The sequence below is a fragment of the Panthera uncia genome (assembly GCF_023721935.1).
Source record: "Panthera uncia isolate 11264 chromosome C1 unlocalized genomic scaffold, Puncia_PCG_1.0 HiC_scaffold_4, whole genome shotgun sequence".
NCBI classification, from domain to species: domain Eukaryota; kingdom Metazoa; phylum Chordata; class Mammalia; order Carnivora; family Felidae; genus Panthera; species Panthera uncia.
The window spans coordinates 37,781,378-37,808,309 of NW_026057585.1; the positions used below are offsets into that span (position 1 = coordinate 37,781,378).

The 26,932-nt window shown below is 37.9% G+C and overlaps 2 long non-coding RNA genes across 3 annotated transcripts in view; one reads left to right on the forward strand and one right to left on the reverse strand.

Annotated features, from left to right (window-relative positions):
- Positions 1-4,675, reverse strand: part of LOC125912470 (uncharacterized) — a 400,306-nt gene extending 395,631 nt beyond the window's left edge. For both annotated transcript variants that reach the window (XR_007454756.1, XR_007454755.1), the window contains exon 1: positions 4,446-4,675. This is a non-coding gene — a long non-coding RNA (uncharacterized LOC125912470). The remainder of the gene's footprint in view (positions 1-4,445) is intronic.
- LOC125912472 (uncharacterized) overlaps positions 1-26,932 on the forward strand; it is a 95,549-nt gene that overhangs the window by 26,816 nt on the left and 41,801 nt on the right. The window contains exon 2 of the long non-coding RNA XR_007454758.1: positions 25,063-25,125. This is a non-coding gene — a long non-coding RNA (uncharacterized LOC125912472). The remainder of the gene's footprint in view (positions 1-25,062; positions 25,126-26,932) is intronic.

Genomic DNA, 26,932 nt, shown 5'->3' on the forward strand with positions numbered 1-26,932 from the left:
TCAACACATAGCTCATAGCCACCAAGCTCTGTTCTCCTCCTGCCCCCTCTTTTTCTTTCAAAGTAGGAATATCATCCAAGTAATGGAGAAATCAAATCTGAAAGGAATGTCTCACAGGCTAAGGAACTCACTCAGCAAGAGATGATGGGAGGGTAAGCTCAAATTTAAATTAATTCCCAACCTTTCCCGTACCAATGGTCGATGTTGAATTTAGCTAATCCGGGCAAAACTGATATATTAAAATAACTTTAAAGATAGGTTCTCAGCCTTTCTGCCTAACAGCCGATAGGGGTTCTGGATATATAGGGCAGTCCATCTGCCTGATACTTCAAATAAGATCTAAAAAGAATGCTGGTATCACAGAATGGCATCAAAATTGTTTTTCATTCGTTACTAGAGAAATGTGTAGTTTGCTCAATTGCTACTGACCCATGTTCCCCACATTTCTGCCACTTGATTATGTGTTGGTGCTGTTCAGACTTTTGTGTACATTACATACTGGATATTCGAAGGTCAAATGAACACAGTCTTCGAATCGGATTCCTGTGAGTTACATGTATAATAGTTCATCTTTTCACACCACACAGAAAAACAGTGGGAGACAGTTCAAGCTATCCCAAATAAACAGACAGAAGTAAAGCCACAAATGCTCCCCTGTATGGGCCTGTTCTTGCTCATTTCTCCTTAAGGAGGTGACACCTTCTAACACAAGGACAGATAACTATTTCAGTGTTTCAGAGTCCGACCGTTTAAAGATGCATTTTCACTTCAGCATTTTTTCCATTTGTTTTCTTTCTCTGCTTTTCTAATGTGCTGGTACATTTCAACTTGGGAAATTTTCATTCACATGCACCCAATAGAAAGAAAGGCAAGGGAGAAGGCTTCCTTTCACTACCCAGGAGATTTTGAAGAATAATATGACAAGACAGAAGAATGTATTTTTTTCTGATGGGAACAGTTGTTTGCATGAAAATTTTAATTGTTACCAGAACTTCAATGGAGTTGCAAGGAAAGGTAGTTAGATAAAGCCTCAGGTTAATTTCCATCCTTACCAAGCACTTTACACCACTGAAGAATTCCAAACGTATAAAGAGACGTCAATCTTGTTCTTTAGACAGAAAAAATAAATAAAATAAAAAGTAAAGGTGGGGGCAGCGCTTCTAAGGCTGCCAGTAGACAAGTCAGTCAATCACAGACCTGATTTAGTTCTTAACTCCTTGAGGTAAGTGGCAAATGTTCTATAGGGTTCTTGGCATGCATTAAATGAAACACCTAAGGAACAAAAACAAAACAAAAGAAAAAAACCCTCTGCTACAATGGTACTACAGACAAAGTAAAGAGCTATGATGCGAGTTGAAAAATCAGAATCGGACGTGTCAATCAAGACCACAAATGGGTAAATACAAACACTTTGGCTACTGGTGGGGAGTATCCTTATTACGTACAGTCATCTGAGCTTGTTAGCCAGGGAGGCATTGTTGTGTGATGTTTTGAAGCCAGTATCCGAATAAATGGATTCAAATCCCAGTCCTACGACAACTGTGCAGCCTTGACTAACTTACCGGACCTCCCTATACCTTGATGTCTTGATCTGCGAAATGAAGATGATGGTTCTCTAGACCTCACAGTGTCGTGCAGATTAAATTAATACAGATAAGCCAATTAGTATCTGCTGAGTTTTCACTTAAAATTATGATCACGCCACACACAGCAATAGTTTCAAGATTTAGAAAATATGTATGGCATGCTACAAGCCTTCTTGAGAAATTTTGCATGTCTACAGATGATATAGGCATTGAATGTCTGCTGATGAAGCACATCATTTTCCCTCAAGCAGGGACGCAAGTTTCTCTGGCACCTCTGAACACTCCTGAAGTTAGAGAACTTATTAACACCCTCCATGGCATCCCTTTAAGATGATAATTTATCTTTTTAACTGCGCTCAGTAAAACCAGCAGAAAAGAGCCAGGTGGGAATAACAACATGGTATTATATACAGCTACAAGGGTTACCAGTTCTATAGATTCTGCTGCAAGGCACACTAAAATGGAGTAAAATGTAACTTATCTTGAACAGTTTCTTGAATGAGTTACTAGAGGAATGGCAAGTTTACAGATGAAGCAAAAGAAACCCAGAGTTAAAGGCTGTGACCATTTTATTTAGGATGCACAGTAAAAGCTAACTCAAGGCATACAGGTTATTGGGTCTTTGGAGAGTTTCCTAGGAGGTTGACAAACAAATGGGAAAGTCTATAAGATATGTGATTTTGAAATAACTGTGAAATGATGGGTTGATATTCCGTGGGGGAAATGCCGTCATACCTATCAGCTGCTGGTAATTTGGCTGAAAAGGGAATGCCTAGTAGTTTGCATTTTCCCTCTCCCCAAAAGATCTCCCTGGCCACTTTTTATATCTATCCTCAGCTTGACTGCATGGCGTTCCTTTGTTCTGAAAGGGCATCCTTCGGTTTCGCACTAGTGTGAAGTTCCCACAACCAGGCGATCTCACACACCTTTCCATCTGTTAAGGTTTTCCTGTGTCGGGTGCCCTTCTCAAACTCGTTTTAAATATGAAAGAATCACCCTCTACCATTAGTGAGGAATCCATTTCTTTCCCTGTAATACTGAAGATGTGAATGGAATCCTCCAGTGAGACAGTGTCTGGGAAGAAGATATTCATGGGCAACTACATGATTCGAATAGATGCATTCAATGAGCCCTTCCTGGGAAGCCTCAGTTTACTTTACCACTCAGTATTTCAAAGAGTTTTAAGGAAATTCTAATTACTGCATAAAAAAGGAGTCCAATTCTTCTTCTCTCACTGCGTAGGGCTTTTATTACCCACTGCTATAAAACATATATCCTTTTTTTTTTTTTCTGTTGCTATCCTAGCAGACTAGCCTGCATACCAATAGGATCACTAAAATGCCACGAAGCAGAACATATTCATCTGTTAAATTCTATGTACAGTAACCTAACAAATGCCAGAGACAGAAAGATTGCCCTCTGCACAGTAATACTTGTGTAGATGTCTTCTTTATGCTAACAATGACAGGGCTTCATGCCTTGTACTGTACTCAAAAATCAGAGTGCATTTTTTTTTTTCAGTAGAGGAGTCTGTATCAAAAAGAAAAAGAACTGCACATTTCTGGCACTGAGATATTTTATGTGGATAATAAATTTTTTCCCTTGAACTCCACTAACTACAAGTATCTACCTGGAAGATGAAATCTAAGATTTATGTCATCAGAACTATTCAGTATACCAGAGGATCATTTTTTCTTCTTTTCAGGACTGTCAACTTTGTTTACTGTTTATGTTCAATTCTATGCCATACAAGAGATTAAATAGTCTTGTCGTAGCTACAAGTCAAAGCTTCGTAGAAAAATAAGGTAATAAATGTAAAATTATATTAATAAGGAGGGCGTTCAAAGACATATTACATTATTGAAAACTAAATTGTAACTGGAATGTTATAATTATATTTGTACTAATCAAAAAGAGATTTTTGAGTCTATGATTTTATGACATGTAGTATGTTTTAAGATTGAAATGATGAAGGAATGATTAAAGTATTATTACGAGTAACTTCAAGGAAACACATATGAAGTAATGTAAGCCCAGAAATTGCCTTCATAAATCAGCATGTATATTGTCAAATCTGTTAGCCTCTTACGTGCATTTTTAATCTAAACGTAACCATTTGGCTATCAAAATCAGTCTTAAAAAATGACATCAAACAGTGTTATACAAACATAAGCTTTTTTGTTAGGCTTGCAACATTAAACTTTTTTATAATCTAATTTCAACCTCAAAACAATAAATAATCGCCTGTACAATCACAGTAACTGAATCCTAACTAATTGTAATACTTCTGCATAGCCTAGTAACAATTTGTAAATTGTGAAGAATAAATCTATTTGACAGGCCTGTTAGCAATAAGGCCCTCAGCTTCTTGCTTTGCAGCAGAATGAGGTAAGATCTATCCTTCTCTTGCTGTTGTTAAAAACATTTCAACAGTTAGTTCTTTTTCCCAGAAAACGCTGCAGGTTGGTTCCAGGTTAAAAAGCAAAAATTACCACGATTGAATTCTACACTTGACTATGCTTTGGCCAGGATGCATGATAAGTTAAAGCATACTGAGAGACTATTTTTTTTTTTTAAGAGGGAAAACTTGATAGAGGATTGTATTTCTAGATTAGAGAGTGGGCACTGTAATCTTTCTGACATTGTAAACCTGAAGCTGGCTGCAGGGAAAATAAACATTACAACACCCGACACTTAAACAATTGTACCTATTCGGTTAAGTAACAAAAGCGTGAGGCACCTGGAATCAGCAGCATTTGTGCCTAATGCCAGCAACAATATAAAGCATTCAAGTGACATTTGATAATGAGCAGACAGTGGAGGCATTACACACGTCTTTAGAAGAATCAGACTTCCTACCTTGAAAAGACAGATGGAGGTAAGTTCCTTTATAAAAAAAAGTTGTGAGTAAAGCCAGGCAGCAGTTGCAGTAAATTGAGTCCTTTCAGTCACTGTATACATACAGCAGTTCTGCAATAAGGGGAAAAATATAATGGGAGGAGCGGCTGGGAGCGAGTGACCTCCTCAAGCTGAGTCCTCTCTGTGAACCAAGCACTGAGAACCACTGCTCCTGATTTGCATGGATTATCTCCACTTGAACAGATACAGAGCAGATACATTTAAATTGAGCTGGCACAATGGCAAAAAGATGGAAGAGTGAATGAATGAGGGACAGCGCAAGAGAGGGAGAGAGAGAAAGAGAAACAGACACGAGATCGGAGAGCGTGTATAAGCTGGTTCTTGCAGAACTGTGTCTCAGAAGAGCTACAGCTCCCTCTTCATGTCACAGTTGTAAGATAAGAAATGTTGTCATTAAGAACTGGTTAATCAGAGGGAAAAATATACCCAGATTAGCTGATGCTCCGGCTGATCCGATTTTTGTGAACGTGTTATGAGTCCTTCTGTTTTGTCATCAGGATTTTAGAGGGTAGGCAGAAAATCTCTTATTAGTTGCCAGGTAAACACATTTGGATAAAACTCGGAGTTTTGAATGAGAGCAGAGCTGTGACTTGATTGACGAACGTGCCAGTGAAGGAACGTGGACAATTTGTTAAGTAGAATATTTATTTTGAAAGAGAATTAATCCCTGTTAACTTTTAAAGAGGTAGTGGTGTATATTGCAGTGCAAGAAGAAAACAGCATTAATTAATTAATTAATTCCTCGAAAGGACCCAAATATACAACTGAAAGGAAATGTGTTGTTTTGTAATCTCCTTAGGCTGCTAATTGGGTTCTTTCCCCACTTCATGTTGTCTTTTGCTGGCATTTCAGAAGACAAGAAATCTTTCTTTCACTACAATGCAGATGTGTCTTTAAACATACTGTGATTACTTGCCTTTCCCTTTAGTATCATCAGAGCTTTATATATTCTTATTCCCATTTTTAAAATGAGAAAGAGGGAGCACAATATGATTGTAACTCTTGCCAACAGTCACTCAGTAAGTCGTGGCAGATCTCAGGAGAAAAGAATAACCCTCATTTAGCAAGTTAACGGGAAGCCTGCCTTCCCTTTGTGTAAAGGTGTCTGCGGATGCCCAAACAGCCAGGCAATTAGGTCAATTCAAAGGAAAAATCAGTCAAACCAGCTGGTTGACTGAATTGATCATAGCCTTGGGGAAGCCATTATTAACTTGGTGTGAACCAAATGACATTGGTTAAATATATTTCAACAAATGACATTAAAACTCTCAACATACACATGTGTGGGATATTTGCAGAGAGTAGTAAGGAGACCAGTCAGATGTTTGCTGCTTTTGGGAATCCGCATCCTGTCAGGAAAGAGAAACAATTTCAACACACCACACTTACAGGAACTCTGACTTGATGGACAGAAGTAATACTTTAAAGGAAATCTAAAGGAAAATGCCAACACACATTTTCATGAGATCTAGTGAAGATCTGGAATTTCTGAAGTGTGCAGATTTAGTGACTATAACAGTGTTTAGGAAACAATTGCTTGAAAGTAACAGGGTGAAGACAATAGTTATTTTATGTCTCTGACATCCAATGGTCTGATTGCTCTCTGAGGGGACGGGTGAGTTCTCAGGTTTCTGATATCAATTTGGACACAGTTTGCACACAGACTGGAGTTGGAATGTTATTGAGGTCTTAATGTGACTTTTCAGATTGTAAAACTCTTTGGAGTCAGGGACCAAATACTCTCTTTTAAAATCTCTCCCCAAATATTTTGAAAGCGTCCTTTACATATTTTAGATCTTTCATAAATGTGTGTGAAAATATATTGGAAATAATAGTAAAGAACTTATATTCTCTATATCTGTTGTTTGAAGTAAAAAATGGACCCATAAACTGTAACGTCTTCCGTACCTTCATGAAATAAAAGGAGGTGAAATAAACATAATGTAAATGTCTTGTCATATATGGGACTATAATGACAGTTCAGGTAGTGCTAGGTTGTATATTGACATGTAAGTTTAATTAGGTGTCCCCTTCCTCATACCAGGGGATAGCTTCCAGAGGATTTGAGTCACAACTTTCTAGGCACCAGTGCTGACTCAGGCAATTTTCAGCTTTGTGTCCATGGACGAATTGCTGAACTTGTGTGCAAAATGGAGATAAAAAATGACTTTTATTATACAGTTGATGTAAGGAATAGAAGAAAGGGCTCAGCAGAGCAACTGGGTAAATACCTAATCAGTATAAGCTTTTCTTGTTTAATTATTATAAACCTGTTTCCATTGAACTTGATTGTCTCTCTCTGAACTGGGAAGTGTTATTATGGTTTCTATTGGATGCAGGGAAAAAAAAAAAGATGACTTCTTTGTTCTTGGTTTTTCTTGCCATTACATGAGGAAGGCTCCTTCCTGGTCTCTGACAACCAGAAGGGCTAGTGCTTCTACCTTTTTATAAAAGACAGAAATAGAAGTACTATTCTCAGGAGAGCTAGAGAGTGTTGTAGCAAGCAGATCCAACCTTCTGTACAGGAACAGGAAATGGCTTGTGTGGTACAAAGTGAAGGGCATCCAGAAGCTCCTTGTCCAGAAATATCTTCCCATCTGTCCTCTCCTATTTCCTGAAATGCCACCATTAGAAATTTATTTCTATGTTTTACTGCTTCCCATTCTTTTTTTCAACGCACATACTATTGGCAGCATTCACACATTAACAAGTTTACACTTAGAGTAACACAGGAATTCATAGTTGTTTTAATTATTCTATCCGAAATACTTTCTTCCAGTAACTAGAGGAAGGCCAGCAATGCCAAGGGAAAGCCAGATTTCAATGACGGTGGAGAGAAAGCTCGTTTGGGATACACCAGACAGTGTGTGGAGATGACTATATACAGCACTTGCATGCACTTGGATTTTCCAGTATGTGAGAGATCCTGTGGCAGGCACTCAGAGAGCAATGCGCAGGTGCTTGCCCCTGGTGCACTGGAACAAGGAATAAGGCTTCATTCATTCATTCAACAGACATTCACCAAGCGCTTTGTGGGCAAGAACCTAGGGCTACCCATTTCAAAATAGATGATGCTTGTTCTCGTTTCTGTTGGGGATGATGGACACAAGTGTGTAAACAGATTGAGTCTGGTTTTGGACATCTGTCCAAAGGAAAAGGGTACAGAGGAAAGAGGGCAAGGAAGGCAAAGCACAGCTGGAGTAATTGAGAAGGCCTTTACAAACGAGGCGATGCCGGGTGTGACTCTTGAAGGCAGAGTGGGCCCTGATGGACACGTAAGGGAAGCTGGCGAGGCTGCGGGTGTGCGCCAGGTGGAGTGAACATGGGTACAGAGGCGGGGCGGCATGAGAGAGACAACCGGCTGAGACCATCAGTTGAGTATGTTCAGAGCACAGGAGGAGTGGGAAATGGGGAAAGATGCGACTAGAATGTTAGAAAGAACTGAGGAGCAGCTCACGGAAGGAAGACGTGGGGCACAAGCTCCACAGATCCTGTGTACCTCTGGGCGTCAGCCTCAGATCTTCATCCCCCTCTGCCTCTGCACTCCTCGCCCAAGCATTCATCAGGGCTCCCCAGCCCTGGGGACACAAACATAGGGCAATGTTTAAATGACAAGGAGTGCTATCCCCGGGGCGAGAAAAGGAGGAGGTAGTTGCCAAAGATTGGATTGGAGATTTAAGTCTTTAGGGGGCTGAAATATTCCAAAATTGTTTGTGAGTTTCTGCCACCCCATTCCCTAACCGAAAGTGCTGAATGGCATATTCATCTATGAATTAAAATTAATTGTGTTTGGAGACTTTGGGATGTAGCAAATCAGGGTGGGAATCACTGCTGGAGCCCTGGAACTCATTTAGCATATAAAAAAATACAGCACTTTGAAATCCTTAGCGAGACAGATTACCAGCATTAATGCCATTAATACTAATGATGGTTAATAATTGGAAAATCATATTTATAAAAACAATAACGATAACGGACTCAAACCAGATAGCAAACCTCCCAGGTCTAATACAAAATGCTGTATTATAAGCTTCCTGTTCTCTTCTGTTGCTTGAATCTTAGTTATTTTGACACATTTATCCAAGAAAATATCGAAGTTTCTATACTTAACCCAAGAATGACAAATTGCTTCTTGTAAATATTACACTTACAGTAAAATTCACTGTAAGATAAATGATTACATAGATATTGGACCCAGTAGTGGGAAATATATTTGAATTCTAATAAGGACTGGTTCAAGCTTGAAAACAATTAATAACTGTCAATTTCCCATAAACACAATGACAAGTAAAACCTCCAAAAAGGGCACGCAAACCGCAATGATTAAAAAATTATGCTGATTAACAGAATGACTGAATACATTAGGATTCTTTTAAATTATTTTTCGATTGCCTTCTTCCCACTGCCTCCCTCCTGCCCAGTGGGGGTGACAGGGTTTGGGTTAGCCCAGCATTTAGTCCCCAATATTTTAAGAGAACTTCCAGTTCTTTGGCAGCCAAGAAGGTGCACCATATGGATCTCCCTTCTAGGAAAACCTCGGGGTTCTGCACGAAGAGACGGAGGGAAGTGACAGCCACCAGCCAGCAGCACTGTCACAATTGCCCTCTTCAGCCTCCTCTTAGACAATGACTAAGCATAATGGGGGCTCTTAAGGCCTGTCTGTGTTGCCCAGGGCAGGACACCCTGGATGCTTTCCCTGCCCAACCCTGCCTCTCCCAGCATTTGACTTTCATAGGCTTGGACTCCTCACAGAAGTCTTAGACCCCTAACTCCTCTCAGCGCTTGCTTCCAAGCAGACGCAACTTCCTAATGGTCAACAATCTATTTACTCGATACAGAGCCCACTTTTCTTTCTTCTTTCTGATGCCTTCCCTCCAATTTCTAAGGAACCGAACTCTTAAGTCTTCATTTATCGATAGGACTCCTAGAAAGCTCCTCACCGTGTTTTTACTTCCCCAAAATTTTTGTTCTTGAAAAAAAAAAAAAGAAGAGTCTTTGGAGAGCTAAAGGTTCTCTGGGAGCTGCTCTCACTGAATGGCTTCTCAGATTACTACCGTGTTTCCACATCTCTGATGTAGGGAGTACAAAACACAAGCACACTACCAAGCACAGAATTGAACAGTCCAATAGACTCATTAGACTAACTGCAGCAGACAGACAATCAGCACAAACAACATGTTGATGTCCTTAGATCAATAAGGCTCTGGAAGACATTCAGGTTTAGTGCCGAAAGAAGTTCGTATCAATGATGGTTTGAACCATGAAAGAGAGTCTAAAAGGAGTTAACTGGTAGGTAAGGGAGGGGAGGAAAATCTTTCCCTTTTTCTCTTCTAGGTTCTTTGGATGGTCCAATAATTAAATTGTTACAAGGCAGATTAACCAAATTTAATTTCCTACATATGGGAGCCCCATAAAAATGTGAGTCCTAAAGGCAGTCAGGCGATTGAAGCTTATACAACCCCCTGATATAAGGGGTATGGGCTTGGGACTACAAAGAGAAGGAAGGCCAGAGGAAGGAAGAGGAGACATTTGGAGAGCAAAGGTTGCCCTGTTACAATGACAAGTTTCTTAGGTAAAAAGGTGTCTCTGGTGATGGCTCTTTCCTGGCACAGGCCCTTCTCCAGTGTAAATTTAGGCAGTTGGAGTAAAGAGCTCTTCCTGGGTTTGATTGCCTTTAGCCCAAAGTAATCCTCATGCCAAGAAATATTTGGGGGTGGCATAATCTGCTCTCCTTCAATAATTCTTCCTGATGCATGGAGTAACAACAGAAAAATAGATGGGGCTTTGGAAATGATGTCATTAGTGAAAATGATTGAGCACTGAGATTTTAATTTTGGTTCTTATCTCTGTCACCAAGGCACTTATAAGTTTCCTCTGCAAAAAGGATAACAACTTGCTTCTGTATTCCATTTGTAAAACACTTGGAGTTTCCCAGACAATAGCATTGTTTAACAAGGAAGGCATATCAACATTAATGAATCCTTTGAATTTTAGATTTTAAGATGAACATCAGTGAAAAACAAAAGAATACTTTCAAAAGACTTTAGTTTCTGCAAGGCATTCCAAAGGAGACCCATGTAGATTCATGCAAAAAAGAGAGTTACCTGACCTCTAAACCTTGAAGAAAAATGGGTCTGTATAACACCTGCTACAAACTCAAGATGTAAGTATATTGTTAACTTGCATATACAAATACAACTATTCCAAAAAAATCTAAAATAATTTATTATTCTAGGCTAACATAAAACCAATGAATATCTAGCTGCCTTAAGAAGTTATTCCAAATATTTATGTTTAAACAATTCTTAGAAATACTTATTTTGACCATTTCTTGCAAATGTCCACATTCATTCAGATTTTTTATTTGAAGCAATAATTTACCTTACCTGCAAATACAGGTTACAGATATTGAGTATATGAAGATTCTTCTTTTCAAAAAATTTTTAATGTTTTTATTTATTTTTGAGAGGTAGAGAGACAGAGCATGAGCATGGAAGGGGTAGAGAGAGAGGGAAACACAGAATCTGAAACAGGCTCCAGGCTCTGAGCTGTCACACAGAGCCAATGTGGACTTGAATCCACGGACCATGAGATCATGACCTGAGCCTACCAACTGAGCCACCCAGGCACCCCAAACATGAAGATTCTGATGCAGATTCAAGAGAATGGAGATAGATCAAGTGATCATGACATTTGCAGACTGACTTGCATTTCAGTTCATCTACTGCCTGATTCTTTCACTCATTCATTTCTTTAAAAAACAAATGTGTATTCAATGTCTATTGTTTCAGGATACAGTAGTGAACAGGAGAACCTTTGTCCCTGCTTATGGGGTGGTTAGCAGAGAAGACAGACACAAAAATAAGCAATTATATTAAATGATGCTATAGATTGCAAAATCACAACAATACTTGGTAACTTCTCCTATAGATAGATTCCAGCTCCTCATCCTTTGATTCTGGACTGGTTTTGTGACTTGCTTTGACTAATAACAGAGGAGAAATTGTGCCAGTTCTGAACATAGGCTTCCAGAGATCTTGAAGCTTCTGCTCTTACACTCTTGGAACACTTTGACTGCTCTAAACAAACTCAGGCCATCCTGTGGGGGATGAGAGACATAGAGAGACCCCAGCCATCATAGCCATCTCACCTGAGGCCACTGTGAATCAGGCAGCTGCTGCTGACCCACTAGATAATTGCAGATGCCAGATCAAGTCCAGACCAGAGCAAGAAGTCCATGGCCCAGACCAGACCAGCAGCACAGTCAAGAGAAGCCAATTGTCAATCTGCAAAACCATGAGCTAGAGACATGTTTTTGTTTGTTTTAAGACACTAATTTCTGGGGTAGTTTGCAAAAGCAAACTAAAACAAATGACCAAAAAAAAAACAAAAACAAAAACAAAAAAAACAACCCAAAAGGGTATAATAGGGATGACCTTGACCTTAGGGTGCAGAGCATAGAGACATATTGATCTAATCTACTGAAGTCAGAGAAAGCTGTTGGAGGGAAATGACATCCATCGTGAGACCCGCTGGGCAAAGACTAGCGGCAAGCTAATGACCTTAATACCCCAAATATACGAGCTTTATAGAAAAGGAGGCATTCCTACCATATACATCAAAAGTAACTCACAAATATTTAAGCCCCTAAACCTTGGATTCACCCTTGACTCTACCTTTTCTTTTACATTTCACCTAAAATCTTTTGTAATTCTGTCCTCTACTTTTAAAATGTGTCTAGAATCCAACCCCTTTTCACCACCTCCATTACTACTGCTCGGGTACAGGTCACGTACTCACCCAAATTATTGCTTTGTGTTCTACGGTCTGTTGGAGTCCCTTGGACAGTTGTCCTGCTTCCCTATAGTCCATTTCCACCACAGGAACTGGAATGAACCTGCTCAAACACAAGTCAGATCTTGCTGCTTCTCTCCTCAGAACTCCATGTAACAGATTGAATGTGGACTCAAAGAAGATGTGATCACACACTAATGTCCAGAGCCTGTGAATGTGATTTTACTGGAAAAAACAAACAAACAAACAAACAAACAAACAAAATTGTCTAGATATAATTAAGTTAAAGATATTGAGATGTGGGGTGCCTGGCTGGCTCAGTCAGTTAAGCATCCAGTTTTGGCTCAGGTCATGATCTCACAGTTCGTGAGTTTGAGCCCCTCATTGGGCCCTCTACTGTCAGTGCACAGCCTGCTTCGGATCATCTTTCCCTCTCTCTCTGTCCCTCCCCTGCTTCTCTGTTTGCTCTCTCTGTCTCTTTCAGAAATAGTGGCTCAGAGATGATCACATGAACAGTGAGGCAGAGATCCTGTTGATATAGTCCCAAGCTAAGGAACACCTAGAGCCACCAAAGGCAGGAAGAGGAAAGGAAGGAGTCTCCTATAGAATTTCTGGAGGTGGCATGGTCCTGCCAATACCTTGATTTTGGACTTTTGACCTCCATAACTAAGAAAGAATAAATATCCCTTGTTTTAAGCCACTTGGTTTGTGGTCATTTGCTAAGGTAGTCCTAGGAAACTGACACACCTCCAAAGGCTTCATGTGTCATTCAGGTTAAAACATAACTGCCAAAGTCCTTGCACTGACCAACAAGCCCCTGCCTGGACTCTTTCCCCCTCCTTCTGACCTTTCTGACATCATATCCTACACTTTCTCCCTACCTTCTTCACTTGGACCTCTGGCCTTCTTGCTGTGCCTCCAACACACAAAGCAGGCACCCTTTTCAAGTCCTTTGATTCGTTGTCCCCTCTATCTAGCATGCCCTTCCCCAGATACCTTGCCTGCATGACTCAAGATTTTTATGAAATGTCTTTTATGTAGTGAGGGCTTCCCTGGTCACTCTATTAAAATTCCATTTACTGCCTAACGTTCCCACTCCCAGCTCAGTCCTGTCCTCCTTTCCTGCCTTACTTCTCCCTACAGCTCTTGCCATCCTCTGAGCTAATATACATTGTACTTACTCATTTGTTTGTTAACTATCTTCCCAACTAGAATGTGAGCTCCACAAGAGAGACATTTTTTGAACTTCTCTCATTGCTTTTTGCCCAGCACTTAGGGGAAGTGGCCAGTGAACAATTTCTCAGCTTAATAAATGATATGTTTATGTGTTGAGAAAAGTATATGGGGAATCCAAGAACACCCTACTTCTGCTACTTCTGGGGAACATTTCCAAATCTCTCTAGAAGTCCCATTAGCTGTCGAATAGCATTCATACTGCTAATTCTCTGAAGTAGAAGAGCATAGAATCTCTAATTTTGCAGGACAATGACACTATTCTGTTATGGCAAGACGATCATATACAATTTGTACTTCGAAACCCTTTGGTTTTCACTTGTCACTTTATATTTGACTTCATACCAGGTTCCAGAACTCCCAGCGAAATAGTAATGAGGGTATAGCAGCGGTGCTAACAACAGGTAATGCAAGTTAAAATTGAGGGGCTTAAAGAAGGTTTGAAGGGAACAGGATCAAAAGATGAATACTTACGTGAAGCAGTCTTGGGACAAGGGACAGAGAACATGTGTCCTTTGCTGATTTTCTTTGATGGGATTTCAAAGAATTTAGGGCATATTCTTACAGAATGGTAGTTTCTATGCATCAATTACATATATACTTGGTTGTATAAACACAGAAAGAGTTTGCACTCATCTTGCCTGTTCATGCTTCCTACATAGGGGACTATGAACTTAAATTCCAACATTTGAATTGTTATATATATAAATATGTATATATGTGTGTGTATATATATATATGTGTGTGTGTGTGTATATATATGTATGCATATATATACACACACATATATATTCAGTATTCCTTTCTTCAAAATGTATAGGAAAATATAAATAAAATGTCACAAGACATCTTTTGCACCATCTTGTCATCAGAGGAAGAAAAATGGAGAAGACAGAAGGTTCCAGAAGTTTCTGTTACCATACCTGTATTATCTGTCTTTAGTAATTTTGCTTTCTTTATGTAACTCTAGAGATGTTTGCATAGCAACAAAAACTGGGACGATACTTCTATCCTTTGAAAAACAATGGGGAGCTGAAATGAAAATATAAGCAATCAGCAGGAAGGTAAATGAGAGGCTGTATTCCAGAAGTGGAATTAGTTCAACTAAACCAATGTCTAACATAGTCAAGGAGTTAACAATGTTGTGGTATTTTAATTAGGGCTGGAATTTGGGTTTGGTTCAGATAAAAATCCTCAACTGCTTATCCCTGGCATACCAGGACTGCCCAAACATCTTGGTCTGCAAAATTAGGCTGGGAATAGCGCCCAAATAGGATTTCTGAAAAGATTTTTGGGATTTTCTTCTTTGACTAAGGCTTGAAATTCTGCAAGGATTGCAAGAATAGTCTTTTTTTTTTAATGTTTTGGCTAGAATCTGGGAGTGAAATAACACAAGAAAAATGTTTATGTGTACTTGCAATGCAAAGTTACCTATGTTGCTTATATATATAAACAATGTTTGAGTGGAATTGTTTTATTTATTTTTATTTCGCTCAAGACATCAACAATAGAGAAGCAGACTTAACTATCTGCTTCACTTTGATGACAGACTAAATGGATATCTATTTAAGTAAAAATTCCAGCAAATCTAGAAATTGGCCATATATGGGAATTATAGCATTTGAAAATGCCCTGCAATATTGTTTTCTAGTGCTTTGCAGTGAAAAGGGGTGGATGAGATGTTATCTTTTCCAAATCTTTTGCACCTAGTAAAAAGTGGTCAGAGGAAGGAATTTTTAGACTCCTAAGTTAAATAGGTTGGAAATATATGGAAATTAGTTACATAAATTCCAAGGAAAATGACCAAAAAAAGGAAAGTGTATCTCATTCTTTTAAACAATTTTTCATGTTTATTTATTTATTTTGAGAGACAGAATGCATGCAAGTGGGGGAGGGGCAGAGAGAGAGGGAGAGAGAATCCTAAGCCGCTACCTGCCGTCAGCACAGAGCTGGATGTGGGGCTCGAACTCAGGAATTGTGAAATCATGACCTGAGCCATAATCAGGAGTTGGACGCTTAACCGATTGAGCCACCCAGGTGCCCCAAGTGTATTTCATTCTTTCAACAAAAATTCATTGAGCACTTTGATGTAGAGGTTACAGTGGATGTAAGAGACCCCATGGAGGTTGCAGTGTAATGGTCTAATAGGGGAGACAAAGAATAAACAACTAAATAACAACAACTTAACTGTCTACATTTTTGTCTATTTCCCTACCTACCTATCTATCATGTATCATCATCATTTATTTAATTACAGGCTGCAATATGTTTTATGAAGGATGCAAATTAGGCACTATGCTATAAATAAGTGGAGGACTCTTTGGCTGCTATAGAGAAGGGCCTGGAGCAAGACATAGTGGAGGTGGAAAAACCCAGGAGGAAATCATTGTCATAGTGAGTCTGTACCATGACTAGGGTGGGAGTAAAGGAAATAGGAAGGGACAGATCCTAAATGCAACCTAGAGGTGGAAAAATTAAAGGAAAATTAAAATTAAAGGACTTGCTGATGGGGGATAAGGAAAATGGAAGACTTGAGAATGGCTTCCAAGTGTCTGGAGTTAGCAGTGGGTAGGTGGTCACGTCACTCACTGTCAGAAATGGCAAAGATTAGGGGAGGGGCTAGATTAGAAAGAAATCAATATTGAATATTTTTTATTTGCAAGATTTGTGATACCTCTAAGGAGAGAAGTAAATAATATAGGCTGTTGGATATATGAATCAGATGCTCAGAGGAAAGGCCTGGTCTAGGGATACAAATGAGGGAATATAATTACAATCAAGTATCTCTTCTGCTTAAACACCCTCAGGGTATTCCCATTGCTATATAGCATGCAATTCAATGTCTTTAAGATGTCATCGAAGCCCATCTACTATCTTACCTTTACAACCTTATAGGATTTGTGATACATGAAATTATTTTTTCCTGGATGCTAGTATGAATTAAAATGTAAAGTGACAAGTGAAAAGTGAGGTGCTCAATTCTGCATGGGATCTTCCTTCAGAAAGATAGTGTCCTCTGTGTATTCACAGTTTATTTTTACCTCAGTAATAACACCTAATAGACTACATCACTATATACCTATTTATAGTTCTGTCTACTCTACTAGAACATGCATTCATCAAGGAAAGAATAGTTTTTATGAATCTTGTTATAACCAAGGCCTAATATCCAGAGCCCAGAGTGCTTGACACATAGTACATGCTTAATAAATCTAACTGGTAATGCATATTAAACGGGGCAAATAAAAATTAAATTTGCCTGGAAGATTTTATAGACCCTATGAGCTCAATTCTAGAGTATTATTGAGCCAGTGCTAGGAATCCCATGAGGACAAACCAAATGTTAATAAGTGACATTTTGATCTTCCATGAAATGTTAAATTGGGGTGTATAGTAGATTCTGTGCATGGTAGTGAAAGTTCTGAACTCCACTGACATGCTTAGTACTCAAGAAGGAAGCTGAATGGAAGGAAACTTGTAAGAAAAAGAAACCCGAGGTTCTTTTCCCCACCAACTTGGCTCTTACAGATGTCATTATCAGAACAAAGAGTGTATAGTTTTCTTTCCACTTCTAAACATGCCTATTCTGCTTCTGGGATATTTCTTTCCTTCATCAAGTCTATATTGGAAGTGAATTTTCGGCTGTTTTTTCTATAGCAGTATGTTGTGGAGTAAATTTTAGGATACACTATGGCTGACCTCCTCATTCCCTGGGGATGACTTTGTCTACTTATGAGTCCTTTTCCAGTTTTGCCCAGATCTTCTTCAAGAGAAATTTAAAAGATCTGGGGCACCTGGGTGGCTCAATCAGTTAAGCATCTGACTCTTAATTTTGGCTCAGTTCATGATCTTACATGGGATTGAGCCCCATGTTGACTCCGTGCTGACAGCACAGAACCTGCTTGGGTTTCTCTCTCTCTCTCTCCCTCTCTCTGACCCTCCCCTGCTTGTGTTCTGTCTCAAAATAAATAAATATGCTTTTAAAAAAAAAGGAAATTTAAAAGATCTTTAGAATCATTCTGGTCTCTAGTTGGCAATAAGCTCAAGATCTTCTGGTATGTCTAGTTTTTAGGCCTAAACTATTCTGAGTGACACAACAAATTCCAGAAGACTTGGAAGTTTTAGAACTATTTTACAATTCAGAATGTGAGCATGGCAATGTCTGAGGAAAACTGATGCATTGAAAGAAAAAAAAATGAAACATAAAGGGTAGCAACTTGAGCTTGTGTATTTTTTTTTAATTATTAATGTTTATTTATTTTAGACAGTGAGAGAGAGAGAGGCAGAGAGAGAGGGGGGGACAGAGGATCTAAAGCAGGCTCTGTGGTGATAGCAGAGAGCTGGATGCAGGGCTTGAACCCATGGACTATGAGATCATGACCTGAACTGAAGCCGGACACTTAACCAACTGAGCCACCCAGGCACCTTGAGCTTGGGTTTTAAGAATGGTTTCCTATTATGTGATTAAATACAGAAACTGTCTAGAATAAGGGACACAATTTCAAATGCCAGCAGGGGCCAGATAGGTAGAGTGAATGATCAGGCAGAAAATCAATAAGGAGGAATGCCTGAATGGCTCAGTTGGTTGAGCATCTGACTCTTGATTTCAGCTCAGGTCATATTCTCACAATCATGAGATTGAATCCTAAGTTAGGCTCCACACAGAGCTTGAAGCCTGCTTGAGACTCTCTCTCTCTGCCCCTGCTCATCTCTCACTTTCTCTCTCTCTCAAAAATAATTAAATAAACATTAAAAAAATCAATAGGGAAACATAGACTTTAAATGACACATGAACTAGATAGACTTGATAGATATACACAGAGCATTCCATCCAAAAGCAGCAGAATACACATTCTCCTCAAGAGCACATGGAATTATCTAGGGTAGATCACATATTACGACACAGAAGAAGTCTCAATAAATTTAAGAGGATTGAAATCATATCAATCATCTTCTCTAATCACAATGGTATGAAGTTAGAAATCAATTAAGAAGGCAACTGGAAAAAAATGCAAATATGTGGAGACTAAACAGCATGAGTCAATGAAGAAATCAAAAGGGAAATTTAAAAAAAAGTTACAAACAAATTAAAATGGAAATGCAACTTATCTAAAATCTACGGGATACAGCAAAAACAGAAGAGGAAAGTCTCAGATGAATACAATTAGAAATGAAAGGGAAGTTAAAACTAATACCACAGAAATACAAAGGATCATAAAGGACCACTATGAACAATTATATGTCAAAAAATTGGACAACATAGAAAAAATGGATAAATTTCTAGAAACATACCATCTTCCAATACTAAATCACGAAGAAATAGAAAATCTGAACAGATCACTTATGAGTAAGAAGTTTAAATATTCAAAAACCTCCAAAAAACAAAAGTACAGAAGCAAATGGCTTCTCTGGTGAACTCTACCAAACATTCAAAGGAGATTTAATAGCTAGCCTTCCCAAACTCCTACAAAATATTGAAGAGGAGAAAATGCTTCCCAACTTATTTTATAAGACCATCATTACCCTGACACCAAAACCAAACAAGGACACCCCCAAAAAAGAAAATTACAGGCCAGTATCCCTGATGAACATAGACACAAAAATACTCAACAAAAATAATAGCAAATGAAATTAAATGATACGTTAAAAGGATCATGCACCATGATCAAGTGGAATTTATTCCAGAGATGCAAGGATGGTTCAGCATCACACATCAATCTACATGATATATCACATTAATAAAATAAAGGATAAAATCATATAATCATCTCAATAGATGCAGAAAATGTATTTACTGAAAGTTCAACATCAATTTATGATAAAAAAAACTCTCAAAAAAGTGGGTCTAGAGGAATGTACCTCAATATAATAAAAACCATATATGACAAAACCACAGGAGCCTCATTACTGCATGGTGAAAACCTGAAAGCTTTCCCTTTAAGATCACGAACAAGACAAAGATGCTCACTCTCATCACTTTTATTCAACATTGTATTAAAAAGTCCTAGCTGCGGCAATTAGGCAAGACAAAGAAATAAAAGTCATCCAAATTGAAAAGGAAGAAATATTTACAGATGACATGATATTACATATAGAAAACCCTACAGACTTTGCCAAAAAACCGTTAGCATTAATAAATGAGTTTAGGAAAGTTACAGTATTCAAAATTAATATAAAGAAGTTGCTTGATTTCTACACACTAATAACAAACTAAAGAAAGAAAAATTCAGAAAGCAGTCCCATTTACAATTACATAAAAAAGAATAAGATATCTAGGAGTAAAATTAACCAAGGAGTTGAAAGACCTATACACTGAAAATTATAAAACACTGAAAAAATTTGAAGAAGACACAAATAAATGAACAAGCTTTCTATGTTCATGGATTGGAAGAACTAAATTATTAAAATGTCCATATTACCCAAAGCAATCTACAGATTCAACCCCTATCAAAATTCCAATAACATTTTTCATAGAACTAGAACAAAGAATTATAAAATATGTACAGAACCACGAAAGAGCCCAAGTTGCCAGAGCAATCTTCAGAAAGAACAAACTGGAGTTATTACACTCTCGGCCTTCAAACTGTACAACAAAGGTATAGTAATCAAAATAGTATGGTATTGGCATAAAAACAGACACATAGATCAATAGAACAGAATAGAAATCTCAGAAATAAACCCACACATATACAGGAAATTAATTTATGACCAAAAAAAGCCAAGAATATACAACGGGGAGAAGGACAGTTCTTCGATAAATGGTGTTGAGAAAACTGGACAGCCACGGGCAAAAGAATGAAACTGGACATCTAGCTTACACTATACATAAAAATTAACTCAGAATGGATTAAAGACTTGAATGTGGGACCTGAAACCATAAAGCTCCTAGAAGAAAGCATGGCAGTAAGCTCCCTGATATCAGTCTTGGCATTGAATTTTTGGATCTGACCAAAACCAAAGGCAACAAAAGCGAAAATCAACGAGAGGGACTGTGTCAAACTAGAAAGCTTCTGCACAATTAAGGAAACCATCAACAAAATGAAAAGACAACCTACTTCATGGGAGAAAATATTTGCAAATCACACATCTAATAAGGAGTAAATATACAAATTATATAAAGCACTCAAACAATTCAACAGCAAAAACAAACAAACAAACAAACACTGTGATTAAGAAATGGGCAGAGGATCTAAATGGTCATTTTTCCAAAGAAAGCATACAGAGAGCCAACAGGCACATGAAAAGATGTTCAATAGCAATAATTATCAGGGAAATGCAAATCAAAACCACAATGAAATATCACCTCACACCTGTTAGAATGGATATTAGCAAAAGGACCAGAAATAACAAGTATTGGAGAGGATTTGGAGAAAAGGGAACCCTTATACACCGTTGGTGGAAATAAAAATTGGTACAACCACTATGGAAAACAATATGGAAGTTTCTCAAAAAATTGAAATAGAACTACCGTTTGGTTCATCAGTTCCAGTTTTAGATATTTATCTAAAGAAAATGAAAATATTAATTCAAGAAGAGAAATGCACCCTTATGTTAATTGAAGCATTATTTACAGTAGCCAAGATATTAAAACAACTTAAGTGTACATTGATGGATGAATAGGTAAAGAAGAATATAATATACAATGGAATACTATTCCGCCATAAAAAAGAAGAAAATCTTGCCATTTGTGACAACACAGATGGACCTTATGCTGAGTGAAATAAATCAGACAGAGAAAGACAAATACCATATTATTTCACTTACATGTGAAATATAAAAACCTAAACAAACAAAACAAAGCTCTGATACAGAGAACTGATTGGTAGTTTTCAGAGGAGTGGGAATGGGAGAAATGAGGTAAGGGGATCAATTGTATGGTGTTGGATGGTAACTAGACTTATTGTCGTGATCACTTTGTAGTGGATACAAATATTGAATTATTATGTTGTACACCTGAAACTAATATAAACTTGTATACCAATTTTACCTCAATAAAATAAAAAAAGAAGGAAAGTGAATGAGTGAAGCATGCCTAGACATCATCATATACCACATCATCATATACCACAAGCATCATCATATACCATAGCCAATTGGACAGTGCATGCCCTGCCTAATCTCACAACACACATAGTAATTAAAAAACACAAACAAAAAACAAATGTGAGTGGCACCTGGGTGGCTCAGTCGGTTAACCGTCTGACTCTTGATTTTGGCTCAGGTCATGATCTCACAGTTCATGAGTTCGAACCCTGCATGGGGCTCTGTGCTGACTGCAGAGCCTGCTTGGGATTCTCTCTCTCCCTCTCTCTGACCCTCCCTCCCCTGAAAATAAATAAATAAACATTTAAAAAAGAAAAAAAACCCACCAAGTGTGAGAGAGTCAACATGAAAAATATGTGTCAGATCATGCTACTCTTCTGCTTAGAACTCTCCTATTATCCTCTTCCTTCTCTCCCGGAGTAGAACGCAAGGCCCTTCCATTGCCTCTGTGAGACACTACTTCACCTGTACCTTTCTGACTACAAGTCTTACCACCCTCTGCTCTTTCCAGCTATTCCAGCCCCTCGGCCCCCTCACTGATCCTCGAACACAACCAGCATGCCCAGGTCTCAGGCCTTTGTTGCATCCTCTGCCTGCATTGATCTTCCCCCAAACTGAAAATGCAGTCCATCAATTTGGCAGTTCTCTATTCAAATGGTGCCTTGGTATAGATGATCACGTGATAGCATGATGCCTCTGTCACTGTCTAGCACTCTTATTCTGTCATATCTTTATAATATTTATCACAAGCAGACATTTTAATATTTCTTAAAACATTCGATGTGAACATACAATATCACTTCAGTAGACTCTTTTCACATATATATATATGCATGTGTGTGTATATATGTGTTTATGAATATGTATATATGTATGTATACATAATATATATATTTACCAGCATATCGTGGTTTAATCCCGATTAGACATCTCAATGTATGTGTGTATTGAAGGAGCTGGATTTAGTTGGGTTTGAAGTAGCATACAGTTTTATTGTTTTTCTCAATTTCTCTTTCAATATACTCTGTTGAATTATTTTTTCCTGCCCCAATATGAACTTGCCAGTGTAGCAAAAGCCCTACACCTCAAAGAAATGCAAAATGAGCCATTAATCCTCAAAAAATATGCTATAGAGATGAGTGGAATCATGTAAAATATTGATGTATATATTTGACCGGTTTTTCTATTTTTTATTTATATGAATGCAACATATACATTTAATAGTTATTTATTGTGGAGGAAGATCGATGGCAATATCTGCTAATATATTTGAAATTCCATTATAGTGAGGACATTACTCTAAGAGAAAAATACAGCGGAATGACTTTAAGAAAATTGAGACAAGATTATCTGCAAATCTTCTCAACAATTTGTCTGTAATGACACAGGATTTGTGAACAATATCAAAGAGAATAAAGGAATCTTTACGTTTTTGCAATAAATAACCTTTTATTCCCTCCCCCTTATAAAACAAAGAGAAACACTTTTAGGGAGAATGATGGTGAAGCATTATGAAAGTAATGGAAAATGCTAAGGAACTATTTCTGTGTCTCATTATACAGCTTGAATTGCTATTCCAGTATCCTACATTTGCTTAAACAGTTAACTACTGCCAAACATAGCAGTAGTCGACTCTCTGGAAAAGAGACCGTGATTGTACTGTCTGCTTGTGGAACATGGAACACACCGATGCTGATGGGCTCGCAGACAGTATGGAGGCCTGGTCCAGACTGAGCCACATGGCTGGTGTTGGAGCCCTTGCGGAATCTTGCCTTTGAACAGTCGAAATGTGAATTAACCCAACTTGGCAGTGAAGTGAAAACTCCCATCTTCAAACGAAGTGGGGGATAGTAAAATCAAGGGAACCGAAATGCACAAACAGTGTAAGCTGTAAAATAGTACAGGATTTTTGTTCTCCTTTGAATGTCGCTCCTACATAAAAAAGCAGGCTTCTTCAGAAAGTTCAGGCTGTCTGAATTATTGAGGCCTTCTTCTTTTCCAGACATTGAGAAAAAGACAAAAACAAAAACAAAAACAAAACATTGGGTATAAATCCCCCAGTGACTCATCTTTAGAGTAACAGTTTAACCAGTTGCTAAAAAGTGGAGAAAGGGAGGGGTTCTGCTCTCCCCGCATTGAGATTTTCTTTCCAGGATTGAAACACTGTTAACAGGCTAAAACTATTAGTGACCTGTTCATTTGGAACAGATTTAATATATCACAATATGAAAGTGATTCTAGAGGGAAGGAGAAGCACATGTATATTTAGATCATATACATTATTAATAATAAATAAACTTTTTTCTGACTCAGTCTTGGGCTTTCCTTATAAATTGAAAGGTAGGAAATTGCTGAAAAAACACAGATTTCACATTTCCTCACAGTCACTAGTTAGTTATCTTTCATTCAGGCAAACACACAATACTAAGGTCAAATCTCTGAAATCAATGTGAATTACCAAACATTGAAATGAATATCTGAAGAAATGAAGACAAACTATGACCTTTGCTTTAATTATCTCAATAGCTCTACCCAAAGTATTGTGTACTATACATGAATCTAGAGATACAGTGGGGGACATGGGAACATGTCTCTGAGGACAGAGATCAATGAATATTTAGATCTATGAGAACTGCAGTTCAGAAGCTATACAAAAAGAAGACCACTATCTCAAGGCTATATAGTAAGGTTATTTCTCCTTATGGTGTTTCCCCCCTCTCTCTCTCTCTCTCTCTCTCTTTCCACCCCAACCCCATAGATTCCCAGTTCTATAGCTGAATAATCAAGAGAAGTCTAGTAGAATTAAGCTTTGGATCTGTCTTTATTTTACATCTACATGACGGGGGAATTTAAATAATGTCTCCAAATTTCAGAATTTTCATCAGTTATACAAGGATATAAACAGCACCTATCAACAGGTTTAATAGGGAAGTGAGGTCAAGGTTTAGAACAGATAGTGGGTGACAAACATTCAGCAGAGTGTCTGACATAGGGTAAGTATTTGACATTTGTTAGCCGTTGTTACTCTTCCTTTCTTGCCACTAATGTTTGTCCTATGGCAGTTTACCGAAATTTAGAGATTATATAGTTTTTGAGCATAATTCTTCAGAGCTAACTACCTCAGGGTCTTTGATGTCCCATTCCAAATTCCCAAAAGAGGAATTTGATTAGCTTGGACCACAAAGTCACTACCATGCTTATGAACTGTCTGCCTTTTCATGGATGTCCATCCCTGGCCGAATCAGCTGTGCCAGGGGGACATAAGAGAAAAACTGGAATCAAGTGGACTACTCTTCATATAGCAGGAGTTATTCATAAGGATGTATTCTCTAAGATGCATGTGCAGGTTGAGGAGGCATGACAGGAATTCCTGGTAAACCATGGTTCCCCATTTTGCTGATATAATATACATCTAATCACACTATCGGCATGTCATGTAGCTCGTTTAGGTCTCCAAGTCTGATTGAAGAATTTTCTGAATTTTCAGGTTTCCACCACTGACCAAGGATATTGGACGATTTTCATCTTCCCTTCCCTCCGATGACATGAGGTAGAGTCTGCATCTGAACATGAGAAATAACTGGTTGTCTATGTAGCTGAATTGGTCAGTATTGTTTGTCACAGCGGGTCCTCACAATCAATCCAGAAGTGCCACGGTCCTGCCGCAATCAGGATTGATTATTATGAAAGCCAGCTGTGGCTCATCTATTTCACTGCAGATGGCCACAGCCTTTGATTCCATTGAGAAAAGTAATTTGTCACCAAAAACTCAAATGCCGCCTTCACATTATTTTACTTTCAAAGACATAGGGAGGATAAATGACCATATGGACCTGAATGTGGATTTGTCAGACCTGTGACTGAGTCTTTTTCTGTGCTGCATCTGATGAAATGGGGGCTGTTGGTTCCCACTTCTAAAGTCTCTTTGCATAAACAAATTACAGCGGGTTCAACTGGACATAATTTTTGGTTCTGTGGCTTGCACAGACATGACATGTCTGGGTTCACCGCTTAAAAAAATCCATGTAACTCCCTGTGAAAAGACAAATGTATCACTCTAGTCATAATAATATAATATAATAATATATGAAGCTTCTAACAAATGGCTTTATTGTTGTACTTATTGCTTCCCAATTTTGATAAGCATTTAAGTTTCCATACAAAATTACCTTATTCATTTCAGTAATAAAGAAAGAAATAGATGAAATAGAAGTTTGATTTAAAAGTCTGTTTTGCTCAAGATAAGCTGGTAAAAAGACATTTGTTGAAGTTACTAAGGACCAATTTTCAAAAGCTCACTGCTAATTTGAACCCTATCAAAAGAACACACATATGTGCACCCATTTTTCAGTATAAATCAGGAAATATGAATAATTGAAGTGCTTTGTGCTCTAAATTTTCATTAAATATAACTCGGATGTTGGTCCCAGGACTCAGTCTTGTGTCAGGTTTACTTTAGCAAAATAAATTAGAGAAAAAATGGACCAGATAAAGCTTTCTATTAAAAAATCCACACAAACTGAATTAAAAAAAAGTGTTTAGGAAAAGTAATGGATTTGTAATGAATTTCTTAGATTCCTGTAAATGTATTCTTTTATTATTTTTAAGGGTGTATTGTTTTGGTCATTCAAAGAGCTGATCTTCACTACCTAGAGGAAATCAGATTGCTATCCAGTGTAATGAATTCCCTAGAGAATGGAAAGACACTTTTCCAGGGGAGAAATCAGGATATCTTGCTTAATAAATTACTGCTAAAACTTGAAAAAAATACAAAAAGAAAATAAATGGCTGTAGATCTTTGTGAAACAGGCCAAGTATACTTTCAGTATGTTATTTGATAATTTATAAAGCATGTTAAATCACATGTCATATGCTGGGTAAAATAATGTGTATTATGTTATTGTACTCATTCTAGATTTGCATTGAAAAGAACATATTATCAGCTTGAATGTTGCAAATAAACTAAAACATAAGCCTTCAGGATAGCTTGAGGAATTTATGTAGTTAGACAGCCTTGGATTCTGAATCTTTCTTTAGCCATGTCCAGTCATCAGATATCTAAAGGTTTGCTATTGTTTTGTCCTTCACCTACAAAAAAAGATGCGATGATGTTTATCTGCAACTCTTATAGCGGATGGAAGAGTAGCAAAGATCAATAGGTTAATACTTATAAACCACAATTCAGGTGACAAAAAGTCTGCAGATGCATAAAATAAACATTATGCTAATGATAGACTATTGATCATAAAAAAATTACTCTGCTCCAGGGTAACACCTTTCTTTTTCTTTTGTTCTGTGAGTTGTACGTGTGTTAGTCTTAGATAGATAGTAAGTAATAGTTATAATTATCATTTAAT